This window comes from Pipistrellus kuhlii, unplaced genomic scaffold (assembly GCF_014108245.1).
Source record: "Pipistrellus kuhlii isolate mPipKuh1 unplaced genomic scaffold, mPipKuh1.p scaffold_m20_p_19, whole genome shotgun sequence".
In the NCBI taxonomy this organism is placed as follows: domain Eukaryota; kingdom Metazoa; phylum Chordata; class Mammalia; order Chiroptera; family Vespertilionidae; genus Pipistrellus; species Pipistrellus kuhlii.
The window spans coordinates 4,582,879-4,603,308 of record NW_023425504.1 but is presented as its reverse complement, the minus strand read 5'-3'; the positions used below and the strand labels follow the sequence as shown (position 1 = coordinate 4,603,308).

General features: G+C 40.0%; 1 pseudogene; it reads right to left on the bottom strand.

Annotated features, from left to right (window-relative positions):
- Positions 1–1,674: 1,674 nt before the first annotated feature.
- LOC118721924 overlaps positions 1,675–20,430 on the bottom strand; it is a 33,474-nt pseudogene continuing 14,718 nt past the window's right edge.

The window sequence follows — 20,430 nt, the reverse complement described above, 5'->3', positions numbered from 1 at the left end:
TTCCGGTTCAGCTCAGCTGTCTAGACATTAGAATCGGGCCTAAACAGGCAGTCAAACATCCCTCTCACAGGACTGCTGGCTCCCAACTGCTCACCTGCCTGCCTTCCTGGTTGCACCTAACCACTTCTGCCTGCCAGCCTGATCACCCCCTAACCACTCCCCTGCCAGCCTGATTGCCCCTAATTGCCCTTCCCTGCAGGTGTGGTCACCCATAACTGCCCTCCATTACAGGCCTGGTCCCCACTACTGCTCTCCCCTGCAGGCCTGGATCCCCCCCTCAACTTCCCTTCCCTGCAGGCCCAGTCACCCCCAAGTTCCCTCCTCTGCTGGCCTGCTCAAACCTAACTGCCCTGCTCTGCAGACTTGATCATCCCATCTGCCCTCCCTTACAGGCCTGGCCCCTCCCAACTGCCCTCTCCTGCTGGCCATCTTGTGGTGGCCATCTTGTGTCCACATGGGGGCAGTCATCTTGTGTGTTGGAGTTATGGTCAATTTGCATATTATTCTTTTATTAGATAGGATAGAGGCCTGGTGCATGGGTTGGGGCTAGCTGGCTTGCCCTGAAGGGTGTCTTGTATCAGGGTGGGGGTTCCCTTGGGGTGTGGGACGGCCTGGGCAAGGGGCTATGGTGGTTTGCAGGCCAGCCATGCCCCCTGGTGACCCAAGCGGAGACCCTGGGATCTGGGATTTATTTATCTTCTATAATTGAAACTTTGTAACATTGAGTGGAGACATGGGCTCCAAAGGCAGCTGAGGAAACCCAAGCCTCCCTACTGCTCTCTGTGGCTGCAGCCATCTTGGTTAGGTTTATTTGCATATTTGCTCCTGATTGGTGGGTGTAGCAAATGTACAGCCAATTTGCATATTACTCTTTTATTAGATAGTATACTCTTTAATTTGGATCCCCCATCTTACTCCTTGCCAACTGAGCTGACTTCTCACCATTAATAGAAAACAATGACCCTCCGCTAGGCAATTACAACATGCCACACCATCAGCACCTGGTTCAGAGGAAAGTGTTTGGCCTGCCACTCTACAGTCTTTATGCTAACCTGGTTCCAGCTTCAGGAGCACAAAATTCAAGCCTTTGGTCATTTGAAACTTTTAAACAGCACCAACTGGCACTCTAGCTTATTTGGACCTTAAATACCACCACCTCTCTTTGGGGGTTTCTCTCTTTTCTGCATCCAGCACAGAAAAGGAGCGGGTCCAGTTCCTGAGTGGAGGCGGCTGTGGATTAAGAAATAAAAGCAAGCAAGTAAGCAAGATGCACAAATAGAATCAAGCTGGGAGCTGGGTGGGATGCTGCCTCCTCTGATGGAGGGGCAGGGACCTGGAGCCCATGCAGTGTTTTTATTTATATACCCCCAAATACCAGGAAATATCACCAAAACTTAGGATCAAATGAGCTTATTTGCATTCTTGAGTAGGCCCAAGCATTCCTGGTGCTTGACTGGATTTACATATCAAAGACACCTTTGGGCAAAAGTAAAAAGTCAGTACTGATAACATGTCCAGCCTTTTTGGGGAAGCATGTTCCCAGAGCTTGGCTCTGCCTGTCACTCTGAGTTTAGCTGATAATAATTAAAGAAATTCCCATGTGCCTTCCCAGGGGGCCCTCTACACCTCTTACTAGATTCCAAATGTTATTTTAATTATATTTCAAGAATTTACAAAAGGAGAGAGGAGTGGGGAGAAGAAGCTTATCAGAACAAGAGCATCCTAGGAATGTTCTTAAAGTCTCTATTCAGTTTTTGGCTGACATATGAAATTACAGACAATAAATATAGCCCCCTTCCCCAGGTGTGAAGCTAAACCAGCTTATTCTGGGGCCTGGTTACAGTGTTCATAAATACAAACTGCCTTGAAAGTCAGACTAGTGATGCTGTGGCCCAGTGGCCTCTGCAAGTGAGGCCTTGGCATCCACCAGTAGAAAGACATGTAAGATCTAGCATCAGTCCCTGGGTCCTCCTGCCTCCCAAGTCTCAGCAGGATCCCTGTGAGAGAGCAGCCCATATTTCCTTTGGAGGACAACCATAGTGTTTTCCAGGGCACAGCTTGCAAGAATGATACCAAATTTTCCAGGCACAGACAAGTCAACCAGAGTTGAGCTGAGGCAACACTTGGGGCTCTTGCCATCCCCATTGGCCCCCCATCAATTACCAAGGACAACGGAGGCCAGAGGTCCTGGAACTCCTCCACATTCAGAGAAGTGGGCTGGGAGCTGAAGTTGGCACTGGTGAGAGCAAGTGGTTCCCCAAACATCTGGGCCAAGTCCTGCATCAAGGCATGGTCAGGAATCCAGATGCCTACAGGAGAAGTGAAGGGGTTCAGGTCTTTACTGAGCTCCTCCAAGCGTTCTGTCACCAGGGTCACTGGTCCTGGTAACAGGTCTTTCAGGAGCCCCTCAGGTATTTTCACATGACAGCACCTGTAGACGTCGACCACATGGCCCAAGCACACGGCCAGCAGCTTGGCCTCACTGCAGCCCTTGAGGTGGTACACTGCATCTAGTACCATCGAGGATCTCACCAAGCATGCCAAGCCATACAGTGTATCAGTGGGTATGACCACCAGAGAGCCAGAGTGCTGCTTGGCCATGGCAGCCCACAGCGCCTCAGTCCAACCAGTTGACTCTGGGCTGGCAGCCAGCTTGGCTCATTCCCCAGGGAGCTGTAACAGCTGGCTCTCCCTTTGCTGCCCAAGCGAAGCCCGAGGGTGGAGGAGCCAGCTGGCCCCTCACTCAATCCGACCCTGGCAGCCACCACGGTCCTCAGTCCCCTGCCTTAGGTGTATGTTTTTTAAAACAGTACATGATGAGCCGAGACCAGTTTGGCTCAGTGGATAGAGCGTCGGCCTGCAGACTGAAAGGTCCCGGGTTCAATTCCGGGCAAGGGCATGTACCTTGGTTGCGGGCACATCCTCAGTAGGCGGTGTGCAGGAGGCAGCTGATCGATGGTTCTCTCTCATCGATGTTTCTAACTCTCTATCCCTCTCTCTTCCTCTCTGTGAAAAATCAATAAAATATATTTAAAACAACAACAACAACAACAACAAAAAAAAACACCAGTATATGATGAGATATTTTTCCTCACCTAAAAATGCTGCCTTTTAATTCATAATTAAAACGTTCATAGTTATTATAATTCCATAATATTTATTAATCATTTTATTATTTTTCTCTTCTTGCTAGATTTGTCAAAGTACTTGTCCTCCTTTTTCCTATAGTGATTTAAGAGTTTGAAATATAATTTGTAATACTGATTGCACTGATATATAGACATAGATATAGACATCTAGAATATTGAATGCTGATATATATATATATGTGTATATATTATTTTTCTACTTTATATACTTTTTATTAACACTTTATAGTTATGTGCAAAGTGTCCCCTTGGGAGTTCAACCAACCTGGAGTTTGATCTCTAGCTATGATGTGTGCTGACCACCAGCGGTCGGCGCAGAATGAAGGAAGGCCCTGGTTGGCAGCTGCTAGGAACCCTACCCGTGCACAAATTTTATGCACTGGGCCTCTAATACCTTTATAGTAAGAAAATAAATTTTAAAAAATTCGCTTTTCAATATGTCTACTATTGATGTGTTCCTTACCAGTCTTACTCCCCTTGCTCAGGCTCTCATCATCTAGATTTTATGTTCTTCCTCCAACCTCTCAAACCCTCACTACTCTTGTCTATCCTGTTTATCGCTTCCAGAATATCTCCATAAAATATAATTTTCTTCAGCCGAAGCCGGTTTGGCTCAGTGGTTGAGCGCGGTCTGTGGACTGAAAGGTCCCAGGTTCGATCCTGGTCAAGGGCATGTACATTGGTTGCAGGCACATCCCCTGTAGGGGGTGTGCAAGAGGCAGCTGGTTGATGTTTCTCTCTCATTGACGTTTCTAGCTCTCTATCTCTCTCCCTTCCTCTCTGTAAAAAAATCAATAAAATATATTATATAAATATATATATATATATATATATATATATATATATATATATATATAATTTTCTTCATATGACTCAATTCCTAATTAAATCTAAATGTCAACTCCTGACATCCAAGTCCTCTATGACCTTCCTACATAACCATTCCTGTTTTCTTTTTATTTTCCTGTGGCCCATCTACTCTAGTCGGACTGGTTTCCTTGCTATTTACAAATCAACATTTTCTCCTTTCTTCATTTTCATTTATTTTATTCTCTACTTGTGTCTGTTTTCTCAGAGTTCTACCCAACCATTGAAGTGCAAAGAAGTAGGCTCACAACCCCATGATTTGGCAATTTGGGATGGACTCAGCTGGGTTATTTTCCTGCTGATCTTGTCTGGGATCACTCATGCATCTGCAACTATAGTGAAATAGTTTCAATATAAGATTTACAAGGTAAGTTATTTTTCTGTCCTGATAATTTTTCATTAGGGAAGACCTGCATCTTCAGGGAGCAGGAATATTCTAGTCACAAACCTTTAGAAACAGACTTATTCTTCTTCCTCTTTTTATTTCTTTACATTGAAAGTTTAAGGCATTTGATGTTTATTGAAATATTGAAAAGGGACATTTTGACTCTTCTCTAAAATTATTTAACTTTGAGATTGATATTAACCCCTCACCTCAAATCAAATGCTTCTTAACACTTTTTTTTCCTTAATAGCAGTGGTTGTCAACATCAACTTAATTTACACCTTTCCAGTTTCTGTAGTTTGAGTCCTCTTTAGCCAATCTCCCATATCCTTGGCCATTGTTTGGGGGCATATCAGTGGCTTTGAGCCTCTCTAGGCCTGAAGTATCAATAGAGCCTCAGCCTCCATTTCAGTAAGTAACCCTTTATGTCCTATAATTGAGTTAGGAATTGGGCCCAAGAACTCTAGGCACTACATTTGGAAACATATTTTCTTATCAATGCCAAGAAATAAACAGTTACATACAGCACTCTCAGCCCAACAAGACAAGGACTTTAGCATACTTTATGTTTTTTATTTCCCCTACTGCTCCTCCAGAGTACAGATCACTTGGCCCCAGACTTCCTAGAAGGGAGCACATCTGCAAGCAATACTGTCCTTATGAGGTGGAGTTATGCTGGATCAACAAAGCTGAAATATTGAAACCACTGCCCTTTTCTAGAGTTCAAAATATTTTAAATTGTTTATACTATGCCATTTTTAGAACTTTAATTTAATAATTTACTTAATTTCATAACCACATTACGAATAATTATTGAGACAATATATTTTCCTCAATAACCATTGTTAGTATTAAGTTGTCTTCTTTCTTGCATGCGTTATTTTTAGTGAATAAAACACCTATTTTTTTCTTGAAGTGTAGTATAAAGTCTTAGATCTTTAATATTTCAACAAAGCTTCTTTTGGATACATAAGGTCCCTGGGAACATATAGCTGCAAAAATCTACACAGGAGAGGTTCCCAACACATCTGAACTTACTGCACCACCATCTTTTTATATGTGAGTTTTGTGTTATTCAGGAAGAAATTAGCAAAATATGTGACTCCATTTTTGAATCAAGCTCATCAGCAATGTGAAAATTTGAAGATGAGCTCAGGTGCTTATGCAATATCTTCCCCCAAGTTTCCAGAAGGTGAGGAAGCACACAGATCTGATTTACTATCCAGACTCCAGTCACCCTGACAGTGTTTATCTGATGATTACAATTATATATGCATTTTATACAACTTGTTTCTTGCTCAATTTATATTATCCCTTTTGAGCATCATTATGGACATTTAGCCTTTCATAGGCTCCACTGTTTCCAGAGGACCATAATCATTTTATTCCTTTTTATTGAATTTATTTTGGTGACTCTGGTTAACCACTGAGTCATGTCTATTGGGTTCTAGTAGTTCTTTAGAATAACAACATATTTATTACATAAAGTCTTATTGATATTTCATTGTTGACATATAGTGTCAAATATTGAGGTTACTGAAACCTATAGGAGGAAATGTATGATTTATGCAATTCACACACTTGGACAAATCTCAATCATTGCTCTCTGGGAGGCAATGATGTATGTGATAAACTAATAAGACTTTAGTACAAACAGATAATCTTGGTCTATAATGAAACTGTAAAAAGAGTCCAGTTGATGAGTTTACTATTGGAAGTTTTATGTTAACAAATATTAGGTCACTAGAAATACAGTATATGAATTCAAAGTCCTAGCTTTCAGAAATGTCTTTAAAAACTGTAAGGTCAAACTTTTCACTTTATTATTTTATAATTGTCAAAAGAATTAAGAATCAATTTCTGGTTTTATACTTCATTGCCTGTGAGCTGGATTTCATGTTTAATTATTGTGCTGCATACATTCTTAATAATTTATTTGAAGTATAATAAAGCTAAAAGGATGTAGACATCTTGATATGGGAAATAAAAATTACAATTATTCTACAATCTGAGTCACTCATTAGGGAGAGATCTTTTGAAGTGTTGATGTAAGGAATAAAATTCCTGAGGGTTTTCTTTCAACAGGTTCAGTTTACTTAACTACAAAGGCATTGTTTTTTAATGTGTAATTGCTATTGCCTGAAAATTTGTGCCTCCCCCTCCCCCCCATTCAAATGTTGAAACCTAATCTCCAATGTGAGGGTATTTGGTAGTGGGGCCTTAGGAGGTAATTAGGTCATAAGGGTGGAGACCCATGAATGAAGTTTCTGCCCCTATAAGAACCCAGAGAGGCCCCTCACCACTTCCACCATGTGAGGGGACACCTGAAAAAGACTGCAGTCTATGAATCTGAAAACTAGTGTTCACCAGACACTGAATCTTCTGGCACCTAGATATTGGTCTTCTAGCCTCCAGAATTAAAAGAAATAAATATCTGTTGTTCATAAGCCATATAGTCTATGGTATTTTGTTATAGCAATCCAAATGGACAGTAATAGAAGATTATAAGGCTCACATATTTACATATAACTTGCTGATAAAGTGCTCATAGTTTTCAGAAAGGATGTATCTAGATATATAGATACATAAATCCATATTTTTTATTGTTGATTATTACAGATGCCCCTTTTGTCCCCCTCTATCCTGCTCTGGCCCCTCCTAGGCCTTCGCCACATTTTTGTCTGTGTCCATGGGTTATGTGTATATGTATGTATAGTATATTCTTTGGTTGATCTCTCCCTGTTCCCTCCCCCTCCTTTACTCTTAGACCTATCAGTCTGTTCCATGCACACAAAAGCCTGAGGAGAGACTTCCTTTCTTGAAATTTATTTTTAAGGGTAAGGGAGTCTTTCCCAGAAGCCTTCCAGGATCTTTCCCTTTACATTTCATTTGCTAATAAATTTACGACTAACCTACCATGTTAGACACACATAGCAGTGAAGATGAGCATAATCTTTGGTCTTATGCAGTGGTGTTTACTGGGATCCCTAAGGTGACACCACTCTTTCCCACCAGGTTTGGAACAATTTGAGAAAGCAAAGAAATGGTACAAGGCATCAAAATATCACCTTTATAACCTTTAGAAGCCAGCTTGGAGGATGTGGCCTTAAGTCAGTTAGCTAACTGCACTTGCTATTCCAGAACTCCTAAAATAGGTACATTTACCCAACCAGTCACTAGGGTAGCACTAGGGAAGAAAAGCTCCCCATACCCTCTTAAAGGGACATAATTCCTGGAGTAACAGAAGACAGCCAGAAACAAGGAGAAGGAAGCATGGACTGGGCCTAATCTTCTGAAATTTATCAATTAATAAATTACTTCACCATCCCAAGGTAGTTTGAGTAAAAGAGTGAAGAGAGATCAGAAGATGAGGAATATGCTTAGGAAAAAAAAATCCTTCCAAACTAAAATCAGAAATGGGGAAAAGGTATTTCCTTCTTAACAGAGCTTACTTATTCAATTTTTCTTCAATTGGAACTTGGGACTCAGGGAGGTATATGGACCACAGTGTCTTTTGCTCAGCTTAAGTGGGCTTTGGAAATGTCAGCTCCCGAGAAAAGGCTTTAGGCAGGCTTCTCTACCTGCTATGTTATTCCCAGTTAACCGGGACAATGTGGGGTGTAGAGCCCCCAGAATAAATACTTGCCAATAGAAGTAGCTGGACATGGGAAGGCCTCCCCTGTACCCACTCTTCCATCTCACAAAGACAAGCAAAGGTGGAGCAGGAGCTGGCTGTGGGAAATGGCATGTCTATGGTCACATTTGCATAAGCTTTTTAGCAGAATAAGAATGTCCCCACAACTCCTGCCCTCTCACCCCACCCCTCCCTCCACCTGATCTCAGGGTGTAGGGAAAGTCACTTCAGAATCCATGCATCTGTCCTGGGATTAGATGTGACACAGACGTGGGTTCAGTAAAGCTGCTCTGTGGAAGCCTTGACATGGGGAAAGTGCATCAGCCTTAAGCCCATTCCCTGATCCCTTCCAGGGCTGGCACCCACCTCCCATCCCTGCAGTTGTGCCAGCCAGGTGAGCAGCCCCCATCCCCAGGACAAACAGCACATCTACCCACTCACACGATTGTGGGCAGAGAAGCAGCATGGGCACAGAAACACATGTCCAGGCATTGCCCTAGCCCTGCCCACCTCCCACTGTACTTTTCCTGGTGACTTGATTCCCTTCCAGACACAGAAGTAAACTTGCCCGTAAGAGATCAGCAGACACGGGGTCACCTACCAGCTGAGGGCTCCAGGCACCTCTGACACCTCTAACCTTCCTCCCCACCCCAAGCACACCCTCCCAACCACCCAAGCACAGAGTAAGCTTCTAAGCAGCTTTCATGGTCAAGTTGGAAGCTATTGGACAGTTGTGTGGCCTCCGAAATTTCTAGATTAGCATTGCCGGCATCTTCTTCAGATTGGGCTCTAAAATTGTGTGGGAAGGCATGAGAATATTCTTTCTTTGAGTTTCTCTTCATGCTGAGTGCTTGGAAATAAGGCTCACCTATTTTTTTTTTTACAGTCATCACATATCACATCAAACATTCCATTTACAGGTGAGTTTGCAAGAAGTGCCCATCACTGCTATCCTAATGAGTTTCTGTTAAAATTGTTCACTAGGGCTTATGTGTAAACCACCTACAGAAGTATTCCGAGTATTCCTCTCCCTCCAAATTTTTCTTTTGAAATATCCAGTACAGATTATCTTTTAGATATGTCAAAAAATGAGTTTTTTTTATTAAGATCGTGATTTTCTCTGAGGATGATACAATAACATTAAATTGTTTTTAGAGCCAGCCTTCCAAAGGAATATCTTGTTCAAAATTTAAAATCAGAATTGAGGGAGTTAAGTGTTTGCGACCTACATGTGTTTCAATTAAAAAAAATTATTTTTATTTTCACTGATAAAAAATTAGACAAAATTATGGAAATGCTAGCATTTTTAATTCCTTTTAAAATAAATAATTCACTAGCTATTCTGTCCCATGGGGAAGAATATAACTGAAATACTGAATTCATTTCTTTGAGACAGAAATAGTAAGAGGTAATGGCATACTCTGACTATTGCCTTAGCTGCTTTTTGGAATCCTTGGGAGACTGATGATGAGTTGATGTAACAGGATATTTTTGTAGTTAGAAACAAACACCTCTATACTGTTATTTCTTTGTCAAAATCTATTCATTTCTAGTGTAGTCTGTGTTTCAGAACTTTATTTATCTAGCTAATGTAAGAGCATATTTGACATCTCTTATGAAGTTTTGTATATAATAATGGATATTTAAAAATTAATACTATAATTTGGATTGTAAAACAATGTAGTCTTCTAATAAAAGAGTACACAGGAGAGGTTCATTTAGGGGTAATTTAGGACAGAAGTGGGTAGACACAACAGATAATAGTCATGATTATGAGTTGGTAATGTCAGTGATGTATCTACAACATGGCCACACTAATTCTTTACTAAATATAATAGTGACAACTGCTATTATAGGGCTGTTAGAGCATGTATCACAGTGTTCTGTAATTATTTATGTGTCTACTTCCCTCTCTACAGTGTGAGTGTTTCAAGAGCATGATCCATGTCTCACTCCTATCTTATTCCCTGGATGTGTCAAACTCAGTGCCAGGCTCATCACAGTTGCTCTGTAAATGCTTGCTCTTTGCTTTGTGGAGGAAAATAAAACTGTATTGATTATTCTTATTCTGATGTCAGAATTTTTACATGCTGAGCTCTACACTTAAAGCTGAGGTATTAAAAATGCCCCCTCTCCTATCCCCATGCCTAGTGTCTTGTCCTAGTAGATACATACCCTTGAATTCAGCTATGGGTTCCATTCTATTCTAAATTGTAGTACTAAGGGAAAAGGTACACGATTGTAAATGCTTTTATATTTTAACTTCTTTTTATATTGGGTGATATTTGAGGACAACAATAAGGTGGGTGATGTTTAAATCTTCTAGGTTCTCTATGGGGAAGAAAAGTAAAAGCAACCAGTTGTCAGGTTATCCAATTTTCTCTGTTCTTTCTGGACCTCAGAGCTCAAGATTGCTGGTTTGTTGAGGTTTGCACTCTACCAGTGCTAATGCATGTAAAAATGATTTCTTGTCCAAATCTCATTTTATTAATTTCAGAAGTAAATATTTGTCATGCCTTATGTAAAATTTCTCTACATTTTGTAATTCAAGTATATGTGACAGTGGTGGGGATGGAGTGATATTTTATATGTTCCAATAGCATAAGAAATTTCCAAATGTCTGGGTTTTTGCAATTTGATAACTAAGAGAGGGTGCCTAATACAAAGCCCAGTGTGAGGCTCTTTGCCTTGAATAATGTATTTGCTGTTCTCCTTTTGACATCATTGCTAGTACACAGCACTAGGGGATCACCTTCCATCTTCAGAGTCTTCCTGAATTATCAAATAGTAGCATAGATAACAATTCAAGATAGATGATGCCTGAAAAACAAACATACCAGAACTTACACACACACACACACACACACAAACACACACACACACACACACACACACACACACACACACACACACATATATATATATTCATTTTGTCCTAAAGATCCTGCCATTGCTCAAAATATGTTCAGAATTCTTCTTACTTTTACAGGCAATTATCTAACCAAATTAGGACATTTTTCTTATACCTTTGCTTTAAAATAGATGTTGGACTGAGAATGTTATTACCTACCTGATTCAGAAGGTTTGATGGTGTCACTTTTAAATATATCCTGAAATAAACAAAAGGGTTCATTGAATGAAGAGCTGCCACCATTAGGATAAACAAATGAACCATCAAACAAACCCTTCTGAAAGCTCATCCAAAGGAGTGACAAACCCTTTCTGAGTTCTGGCAACATCTCTGGAATCACTCTATGGCTTCCTACCGGTATGAAGACAAATTTGAAGGTACCAACAATATCTCCAAAACTGAATGCTAGAGAAGAATGAAGCTTTGATACCAGGTAAACTGTGGTGTGACTTAATTTATTGACCAGGATGGACTCAGTGGGGGTAAATCATTAATTTTTTTGGTCACAATAGTGACTTTCAAGTCCATTCTGTAACATCTCCCTTCTTGTATTTACACAGATCCTCAGGCAGATTTCATAAATGTTTTAGTCATGTATTGTTTTTAATGAACAATCTCAATCTTAAGTATTAAAAAGCTGAATCAGAGGAAAACCAGAACTTGAGTATCTTTCAATTAATATCTGCTCTCTCCCATTACAGCTCTTGGCCTAACCTGGACTCAGAAGCATACAGTAGGGAAGGTGGAGCTGTTGCAAGATGTGTTCCTGAGAATCAGACTTTGAAATGGAGATCAGTGAGCAGACTGAAGTGCTCTTGGGATCAACATCTGTGGATAGGAAGGGAGAGGGAAAGAAGCAGGACTGAGAAGGGGATAAAGATGATGTATTTTTTTGCATACCTCTCAGCTCTTGTCCTCCTATTCCATGCATTATGCTATATCTGTTTTCACGTGGAACCTCCTGATAGAATGGATGAAAACAAATGGACAAGACTTTACCTGACTGGGGCAGTATTAATCTTATATTGGCATGCTCTGCATGTCATGCATGCCACAGTGCTGGCTCTTTCTCTTGTGAAATGGTTTTAAGATTCTCTGGAGTAATTCCTACCATAGGGACATTGTATTGCACCATCTTTCCATGGTGATACATCCTCTGAACTAATTTTGATTTATTCTAGCCTTGTCCTCCTCATGTGCATTTGTTTGGAGATATCACTTCCATGGTAGCCAAATCTCTTGGGCTTCGCCTTTTCAGAATGATTTCCATCCATTGACTTTCATTAGTATTTATTGTTGCCCATGGAAAAAAGTTTAATTGCCATTAAACTCTGGCCATGACAGTTATTCCCCCCATGGATCACCCTAGCCTGTATTTCATTTTAGACTTCCAGGTAACAGCAGGGACCAGTTCATATGTTCTCCAAACATCAGCTATAAATTCTATGACATTTCATATATATATATATATATATATATATATATATATATATATATTACTAGTAATATATATTATATATAATGTTATATATATATTTGGTATGTATCACTGGGCAAGGAAAACAAAATAAAAATAAGCAAATTAGACTACATCAAACTAAAAATGATTTTTTTCCAAACTAAAAAATTTGTGCACAGCAATGGAAATCATCAACAAAATGAAAAACAACCTAATAAATCAGAGAAGATATTCCCCAACAATACATCCAATAAGGGGGTTAATATTCAAAATATATAAGGAATACAACTTAACACAGAAAGATAAACAACCAATTAAAAAGTGGGTAGAGGACCTGAATAGATATTTCTCCAAAGAGGACATACAGATGGCAAACAGACATATGAGAATATGCTAAATGTCACTAATCAGCAGAGAAATGCAAATTAAAATGACAATGAGATGTCACCTCACACCTGTCAGAATGGCTATCATCAATAAATCAGCAAACAACTAATGTTAACCAGGATGTAGAGAAAAAGGAACTCTTTTTATGAAATATTGGTGGGACTGTAAATTGGGGCAGCAAGTATGGAAAACAGTATCGAGGTTCCTCAATAAATTAAAAATAGACCTAGCAAATGACCCAGCAATTAGACTTTTGGGTATTTATCCAAATAAATCCAAAACACTAATATGAAAAGACATACGATTCCTATGTACACTGCAGCATTATTTATGACTACAGGCCCAATGCATGAAATTTGTGCAAGAGTAGGCCTTCCTTCCCCAGATGCTGGGGGTGATCAGGTTGGCAGGCAGAAGTGGGTAGGTGCAATCAGGAAGCTAGGCAGATGAGCAGTTGGGAGCCAGCAGTCCTGGGATGTCCGACTGCCTGTTTAGGCCCGACCCTAAATGGGCAGTTGGACATCCCTCAAGGGGTCTCAGATTGGAGAGGGTGCAGGCTGGGCTGAGGGATTCCTCCCCCGCTCCTCCCATGCACTAATTTCATGAATTGGGCCTCTAGTATAATCAATAATATAATTACTATTTATAGTGTCAGATGGGTACTAGAATTATTGGTGTTTCATTTTGTATGTTATATAAATGTATAATTACTATGTTGCAAACCTGAAACTAATATAATATTGCATGCTAACGGTAATTGAAAAATAAGACAAAAATGTTGCATATTTTCTGTCAACATTTTCTGATAGGGAGTCTAGGCTGGCCTGGCTTTGTATGTATGTGAAGTAGGTACTGCCTGTTCTATAGGACCTCACCATCTCTGAAAGGCACCTGTAAAGAATTGGAATGGCCAGCTTGTCTGTGTATGATCAGTCACACCACTTGAAGTTGGTGGGGTCAAGTGGGTAGTTACACTTTAAGGATATATGTCATAATTGTGGCAGTCCTGAGAAACTCTGATATGGTGGAATGAACATGCTTTATATTTCAGAAGATGTGAATTTAAGCTTTAATGGTGTGCCTTGGGCTACCCTGAAGTCCATTTTCTTCATTTGTAACACTAAATTAATAATAGCAGCTTATTAGTCTCACAGGATGGTTTGAGGACCAAATGTAGTGATACATATGAGAGTTATACAGTATAGAAATATAAAATTATATGCTCAAAATTAATGTTAAAGTATTTAATTTAAAATGTAATGTGCTCGCCGAAACCAGTTTGGCTCAGAGGTAGAGCATCGGTCTGTGGACTGAAAGGTCCCAGGTTCAATTCAGGTCAGGGGCATGTACATTGGTTGCGGGCACATCCCCAGTAGGGGGTGTGCAAGAGGCAGCTGGTCAGTCTTTCTCTCTCATCGACGTTTCTAGCTCTCTATCTCTCTCCCTTCCTCTCTGTAAAAAATCAATAAAAATATTTAAAATAAATAAATAAAATGGAATGTGCTTAAAACTGCTTTGCACTAAGGATGAGAAGGAAACTTCTTATGTATTACTAGGGGCCCAGTGCATGAATTCTTGCATGGGTTGGGTCAAGCCGGCCTGGCTCCAATTGGAGTAGATTAGAGCTGGGCCTGTTGGGAGGAGGAGATGGTGGGAGGTTGGACTGGGCGACTGGCGCACCTTGGTCAGGTCCCAATCAGGGTTGGGCCAGCTGTGGGGGAGAGGGGGAATAGGTGATTTGCTAGCTGGCCCTGCCTTTGATAGGGGTTGAAAGGCCGATTGGGGGTGGGGTTGGCCATGAGGAGGGGCTGAAAGGAGTGGGGGTGCCAATCAGGGGCCAGCAGCCTGAGGGGGGGGGCATGGGTGGTTGGCTGGCAAACCCTGACCCCTATTGGGGTGGGGGGTGATCAGGTGCAGATGGGCCAGGGAGAGGGGCTACAGGTGATCAAGGGTGGGCTGGCCAGGGGAGGGCCTGCAGGCTGATCAGGGTGGTGGGGGCCCATTGAGGGTGGGGCCAGCCTGGGGGAAGTTCAGGGGGGTGTTTGTCCAACCAGCCTCACCCTTGATCTGGTGGGACAGTCTGATCGGAGGTTGGCCGAGCAGGGGAGGGGCCACAGGAGATTGGCTGGTGGCCCTACCCCCTGATCAGGACAGTTGGTTGGCCACACTGGACGTCATAGCGAATGGTCATTATGGTTATTATGGCATTACAGTTGCTGGCTTTTTATTCTAGGTGTACCAGTTAATGATGCAGATTTTTTAATAAAAGAAAACATGGTAATTTCAAGAGAAACGTTCAAAAGTGCTTCATTCAAAGTAATGTCCATTGCTAGCTACATATTTCCTCCATCTTTCAGGTAATTGGTGGATATCGTCTCAATAGAACTTCTTTTGTTTTGAGGCACACCATTCAGAGACCCAATTTTCCACTTCTTTGTACCTTTTTAATTGCTGCTCAGAAAGTGCATGTGCCATCTATCTGAACAAGTAGTAATTTGAAGGAGCAAGTTCTGGTTAATACAGCAGGTGGGTTAATACTTCCAAGGCAATATCTTTTAATATGTCTTTAACTGGTTTTAAAGCATGTGATGGTATGTTATCATGAAGCAAACTTTGCCGTGTCTTCTGGCCCATTCTGATAGTTTTATGATAAAAGTGTGGTTCAAATTAATTATTTGTCAGTACAATCAGTATTAACTATTTCACCTGGTTTTAGAAGCTCATAATACACCACACCTTCCTGATCCCACAAAACGCAAAGCATTGTCTTCTTTCCAAAGCAATTTGGCCTTGCAGTCAATATTGATGGTTTTGTACATTTGGGATGCTCAAAATAAATCCATTTTTCATCGCCAGTCACAATTTGATGCAAAAAATACTTTTGTGCCATTGATGGCTTTTTTTTACTGATGACTTTTTGGTTTTCCATTTGTCTTTAGTTCAGTTGATGTGGCACCCATTTTCCTTCTTTTAAAATATTTTCCATTGCTTGTAGATAATTGGAAATTGTTTGCTGAGTAACATTTAATCTTTCTGCAAGTTGTTTTTTAGTTTGACACACATCTTCATCCATTAATGCTTATAATTGTTGGTCTTCATACTTTTTCAGTTGACCTGGATGTTCTTTGTTCTTTGTCTTTTACATCGAAATCAACACTTTTAAAGTGTTAAACCAGTATTCACAAGTATCTTGAAATGAAGCATATTCACCATAAGCTTCCCAAAATATATGATAACTTTCAGCAGCACTTTTCTTCAAAATAAAATAATGAATTAAAACTTCCTACAAATGCTTTTTTGGCACAAAATTCAATATTTTTAAGCATAAAAACATCTATGATGTTAACACCTTTAGAAAATTTGACATATGAAGTTTGAAGCTTGCTGTCAATAGAACAAAATAGCATACATATCAACATATGTGTAACTCCATCTATTGAAAAAAATCCTCATTATCAACCAGTACACCTGGTATATACAGATGTTACCTTTTGGTGTTATTCTGGATATTATATAAAAATGCAGATGGTTATAGTTATACAAACTCTGACTCCATTGGAAAAAAATTATTTACAAAGGGTAATTTTTTAGAAAGGTGCAGAACCTGCAAATGGCAGCAGTGGCATGATTTGTGACTAAGACTCTGCATTATCTTTTAAAGTTATTTATTTGGAACAGTGCTCCAGGAAATCTAATTTGAGATCATTTTAATTTATGTAAATTAAGGGGATCAGATTATTAAACATAGTATACATACATTAAAAGCAGCAGGGATGAAGCGTAAGAACATTTTTCTCATTCTTATTAAGAATTGCTACATAGAGTTCATTTTTTTGGTGTTGTAAATATTAAAAGCTATACCTTTTATTATACAACTAGACACCTGGTGCACAAATATGTGCATGGGTGGGGTCCTTTGGCCTGGATGGCATTTGGGGCCAATTGGGGCCATCTTGCCCAGTCCCACTTGGGGCAGATTGGGGCTGGCCAGCTAGGGGGAGGGACCACAGGCAGTTGGCTGTGGGAGCGCACTGACCACCTGGCTGGCTGGGGGAAGGACCACAGGAAGTTTGCTGTCCCTGGGAAGTTGGCTGTGGGAGCACACTGACCTCCAGTGGGCAGCTCCTGTATTGAGAGTCTTCCCCATGCTGGTTAGTGTAGCAATCGGTTGACTGGTTGTTTGGTCATAATGGTTGCTTAGGCTCTTATATATATATATATATATATATATATATATATATATATATATATATATATTCTGAAAACTCAATAGTGCATTTGGCAATGTGGAAAGAAGGGAAATTATGCATTTGACATCCTTAAAACTTTTTATTGCTTTCCTTTGCCTTTAAAGTAATATTTACTGAAAACTAAGTTGTGGATGGTGTTACAAAATTCTTGCAATTTGCAGCTATGGCTTCTGTTTCAAGATCTCCTTGTGCCCACCTTAAATTAATGTTTAAAACTTTTATTAAATGGCTACTAAATCCTGGGCAACAGATATAAAGGAAGAAAGACTCCACAAAGAATGAAACATGAATCTCTTTAAAGGTGTCTCAGTCTAGGGGAAATGTTCTGGAACTTTAGTAGGCCTAAGAATCACCTAGAAAGCTTGTAAAAAATGTCAGTTTTAGCACTCATCTGTAGAGCTTCTGTTCCCATAGGGTAGATTTCTGGAGTCCAAATTACTACCAAAACTCCAGGTTAATTATGATCCACTCTCCAAAAGCACTAGTCTGTAAAGAGCAGCAGATATGTACAAAGAACTATGGTAAAAGTAGAGTTACAAAGCCCAATGGAAGTATATAAAATAGATGACTTGTGATTGGTGAAATCTAGGGAAGTCTGACTTGAAGATATACTTGGAAATAGAATGTTTCATAACTTAAATAATTTCCCATAAAATGTCATAAATAAATAAATAAGGGGTAAAAGGAGTAAACTCAAGTGAATTTTATTGAGTATAATTATGTACGTGTACTATAGAAACTAAACTTGGGAGATAAAATATCAGATTTTTCCCAAGATACTCCAATGAAATAGAAAATGTCACATTTTAGTATAGACAGAAAATTAGGAGTGAAGTATTCAAAACTACTTGTTACTAACAAAATAGAAGTCAGTACCAGAATGAAGCTAGGATGTGGTCTTCCCCAAGTTGTTTTGTCCTTGTCCTAATCAGTCACTTTTGGGTACTGCTGTGCAATCCAAGACTTCTAACACAATGATTCCTGTAGTACTATGGGGCATGGGTTGCTTAATCCTGATAGCAATCTTTGGTGCCCCATCTAAGTTTATTTTTACCCTTGAGTACTTATCATGTGTCATTCTATATACTTAATTCTGCAATGAAGAGCTGAGAAGGGAAGACTTTCATATAAACAAATCATGCCAAGCCAAGGAAAACTGTGAAGGGCTAAGTATTGTCAGTACATATGGGTAAAAAGTTTGGAGAATAAAGAGAAAGGTAGTAACATGAGTTTAGGTTTGATAAAAGATATGCACACAGGGTCTGTTGAGAAGCACAGTTTGTTTGGCATAATGATTTCCTGAAGCTTGACTATCTCACAAGACTAATAAGTTTGATTTCTGCATCAAGGTTAGAGTTGGTAAGATCTGCACTTTAAGTAGAATTCTCTACTCTTGAGAATGGAGTGCATTGGAGAAAGGGCAAGACAGCAAAAATCACCTTTTTCTGTTAACTTCAACTCTATCACTTCTCACACGCAATATGCTTTCTATGGCTTAGTTTCCAAATGAATAATAAAAAATAAATAAAAAACACCAAACATTCTGTTATATCTAGCACCCTACTTTGATTAGATGTTCACATTAAAATATTGTTAAGATTCTCATTTACTGGATCCTGTAGGTCCAAGTGGAAAAATACAGCTTTCAAAAAAAAATGTGGAAGATCAGAGTTATCACCTTTCTTATCTATAAATATATTAATATATTATTGAAAGAGTATATTTGGTTTTTCTGAGTGTGGATTTTCTACTGTTGTTTTTTGTTTGTTTTATTTGGAAAATATTTTGGCATCTATAATTAGCTCTTTATTATTAGATTTAATGGTGATCAAATGAAGGATGGACAACTCAAAGAGACAAATAATAAAACTTTTGTTATTCTGACTTTGGGAATCATTCTTGACATACCCTATTCCTCATTATCAAAAGAACAGACTGAGCCGAAACCGGTTTGGCTCAATGGATAGAGCGTCGGCTTGGGGACTGAAAGGTCCCGGGTTCGATTCTGGTCAAGGGCATGTACCTTAGTTGCGGGCATATCCCCAGTAGGGGGTGTGCAAGAGGCAGCTGATTGATGACTCTCTCTCATTGATGTTTCTAACTCTCTATCTCTCTCCCTTCCTCTCTGTACAAAATCAATAAAATATTAAAAAAAAAAAAACTACATTAAAAGAACAGACTGAGTACAGGAAAAGCAAGGTACAAAATTTCCATCCTCCAATTTGGAAGAATAAGGCACTGACTTCTGTAGCTTCTATCTATCCTATATAATAAAACCCTAATATACAAATTGACCGAACAGTGGAACGATGGATCGCTATGATGCGCACTGATCACCAGGGGGCAGACACTTAACGCAGGAGCTGTCCACTTGTGGTCAGTGCGCTCCCACAGGGGCAGTGCCGCTCAGCCAGAAGCCAGGCTCAAGGCTGGCATGCAGAGGAGATGGCAGGTGCCTCTCCTGCCTGCGCCTCTGAGGCAGCACTAAGGAATAGCGAGCCTGGCTGCAGCAATAAGGAATAGTGAGCCTGGCTTCTGGCTGGTGAGTACAGCAGCAGTGGTGGGAGCCTCTCCAGCTTCTGTGGCAGTGCTAAGGACTGCTAGATGGTGTAGGCTGGGCTGAGGGAAACTTCCTCTCCCTCTCCCCCCAGTGCACGACTGTTATGCACTGGGCCTCTAGTATTTATTAAATGTCTGATATTTGTTTAGAGACTATGCCTCCATAGTTTACATTACTTGATTTATTGTCTCAACATCTCTTTCCTGTCAGGGAACATATGCATCTACTTAAAAAAAAAAACTTTATTGTTGAGAGTATTGCAGATGTCGCCCTTCCCCTTTCCCCCCCTCATTGCCCTCCTCCACCCAGATCCTGCCCCACCCCAGGCCTTCACCACCCTATTGTCTGTGTCCATGGGCTATGCATAGATGCATATAAATTCTTTGGTTAATCTCTTCCTGCCTCCCTCCCTCTGAGATTCCTCAGACTGTTCCATGTATCCATGCCTCTGGATCTATTGCTTTATATATTTTTTTTATTGATTTCAGAGAGGAAGGAAGAGGGAGAGAGAGAGATGAAAACATCAATGCTGAGACATAATCATTGGTTGGCTGCCTCCTGCACACTGAGGATGTGCCCTTGACTAGAATTGAACCTGGGATCCTTCAGTCCACAGACTGACTCTCTATCCACTGAGCCAAACCAGATAAGGTGGATCTATTTTATTCATCAGTTTGTGTTGTTCATTAGATTCCTTTTTTCATTTATTTATTTTGTTCTTTTTACTGTCGGTTTATTTTGATTTTTAAATTCTATTGTTCATAGATATGTATTTACTACCATTTTATTGTTCATTTTCTTGCTATTTTTCTTGTTTTTCTTCTTATT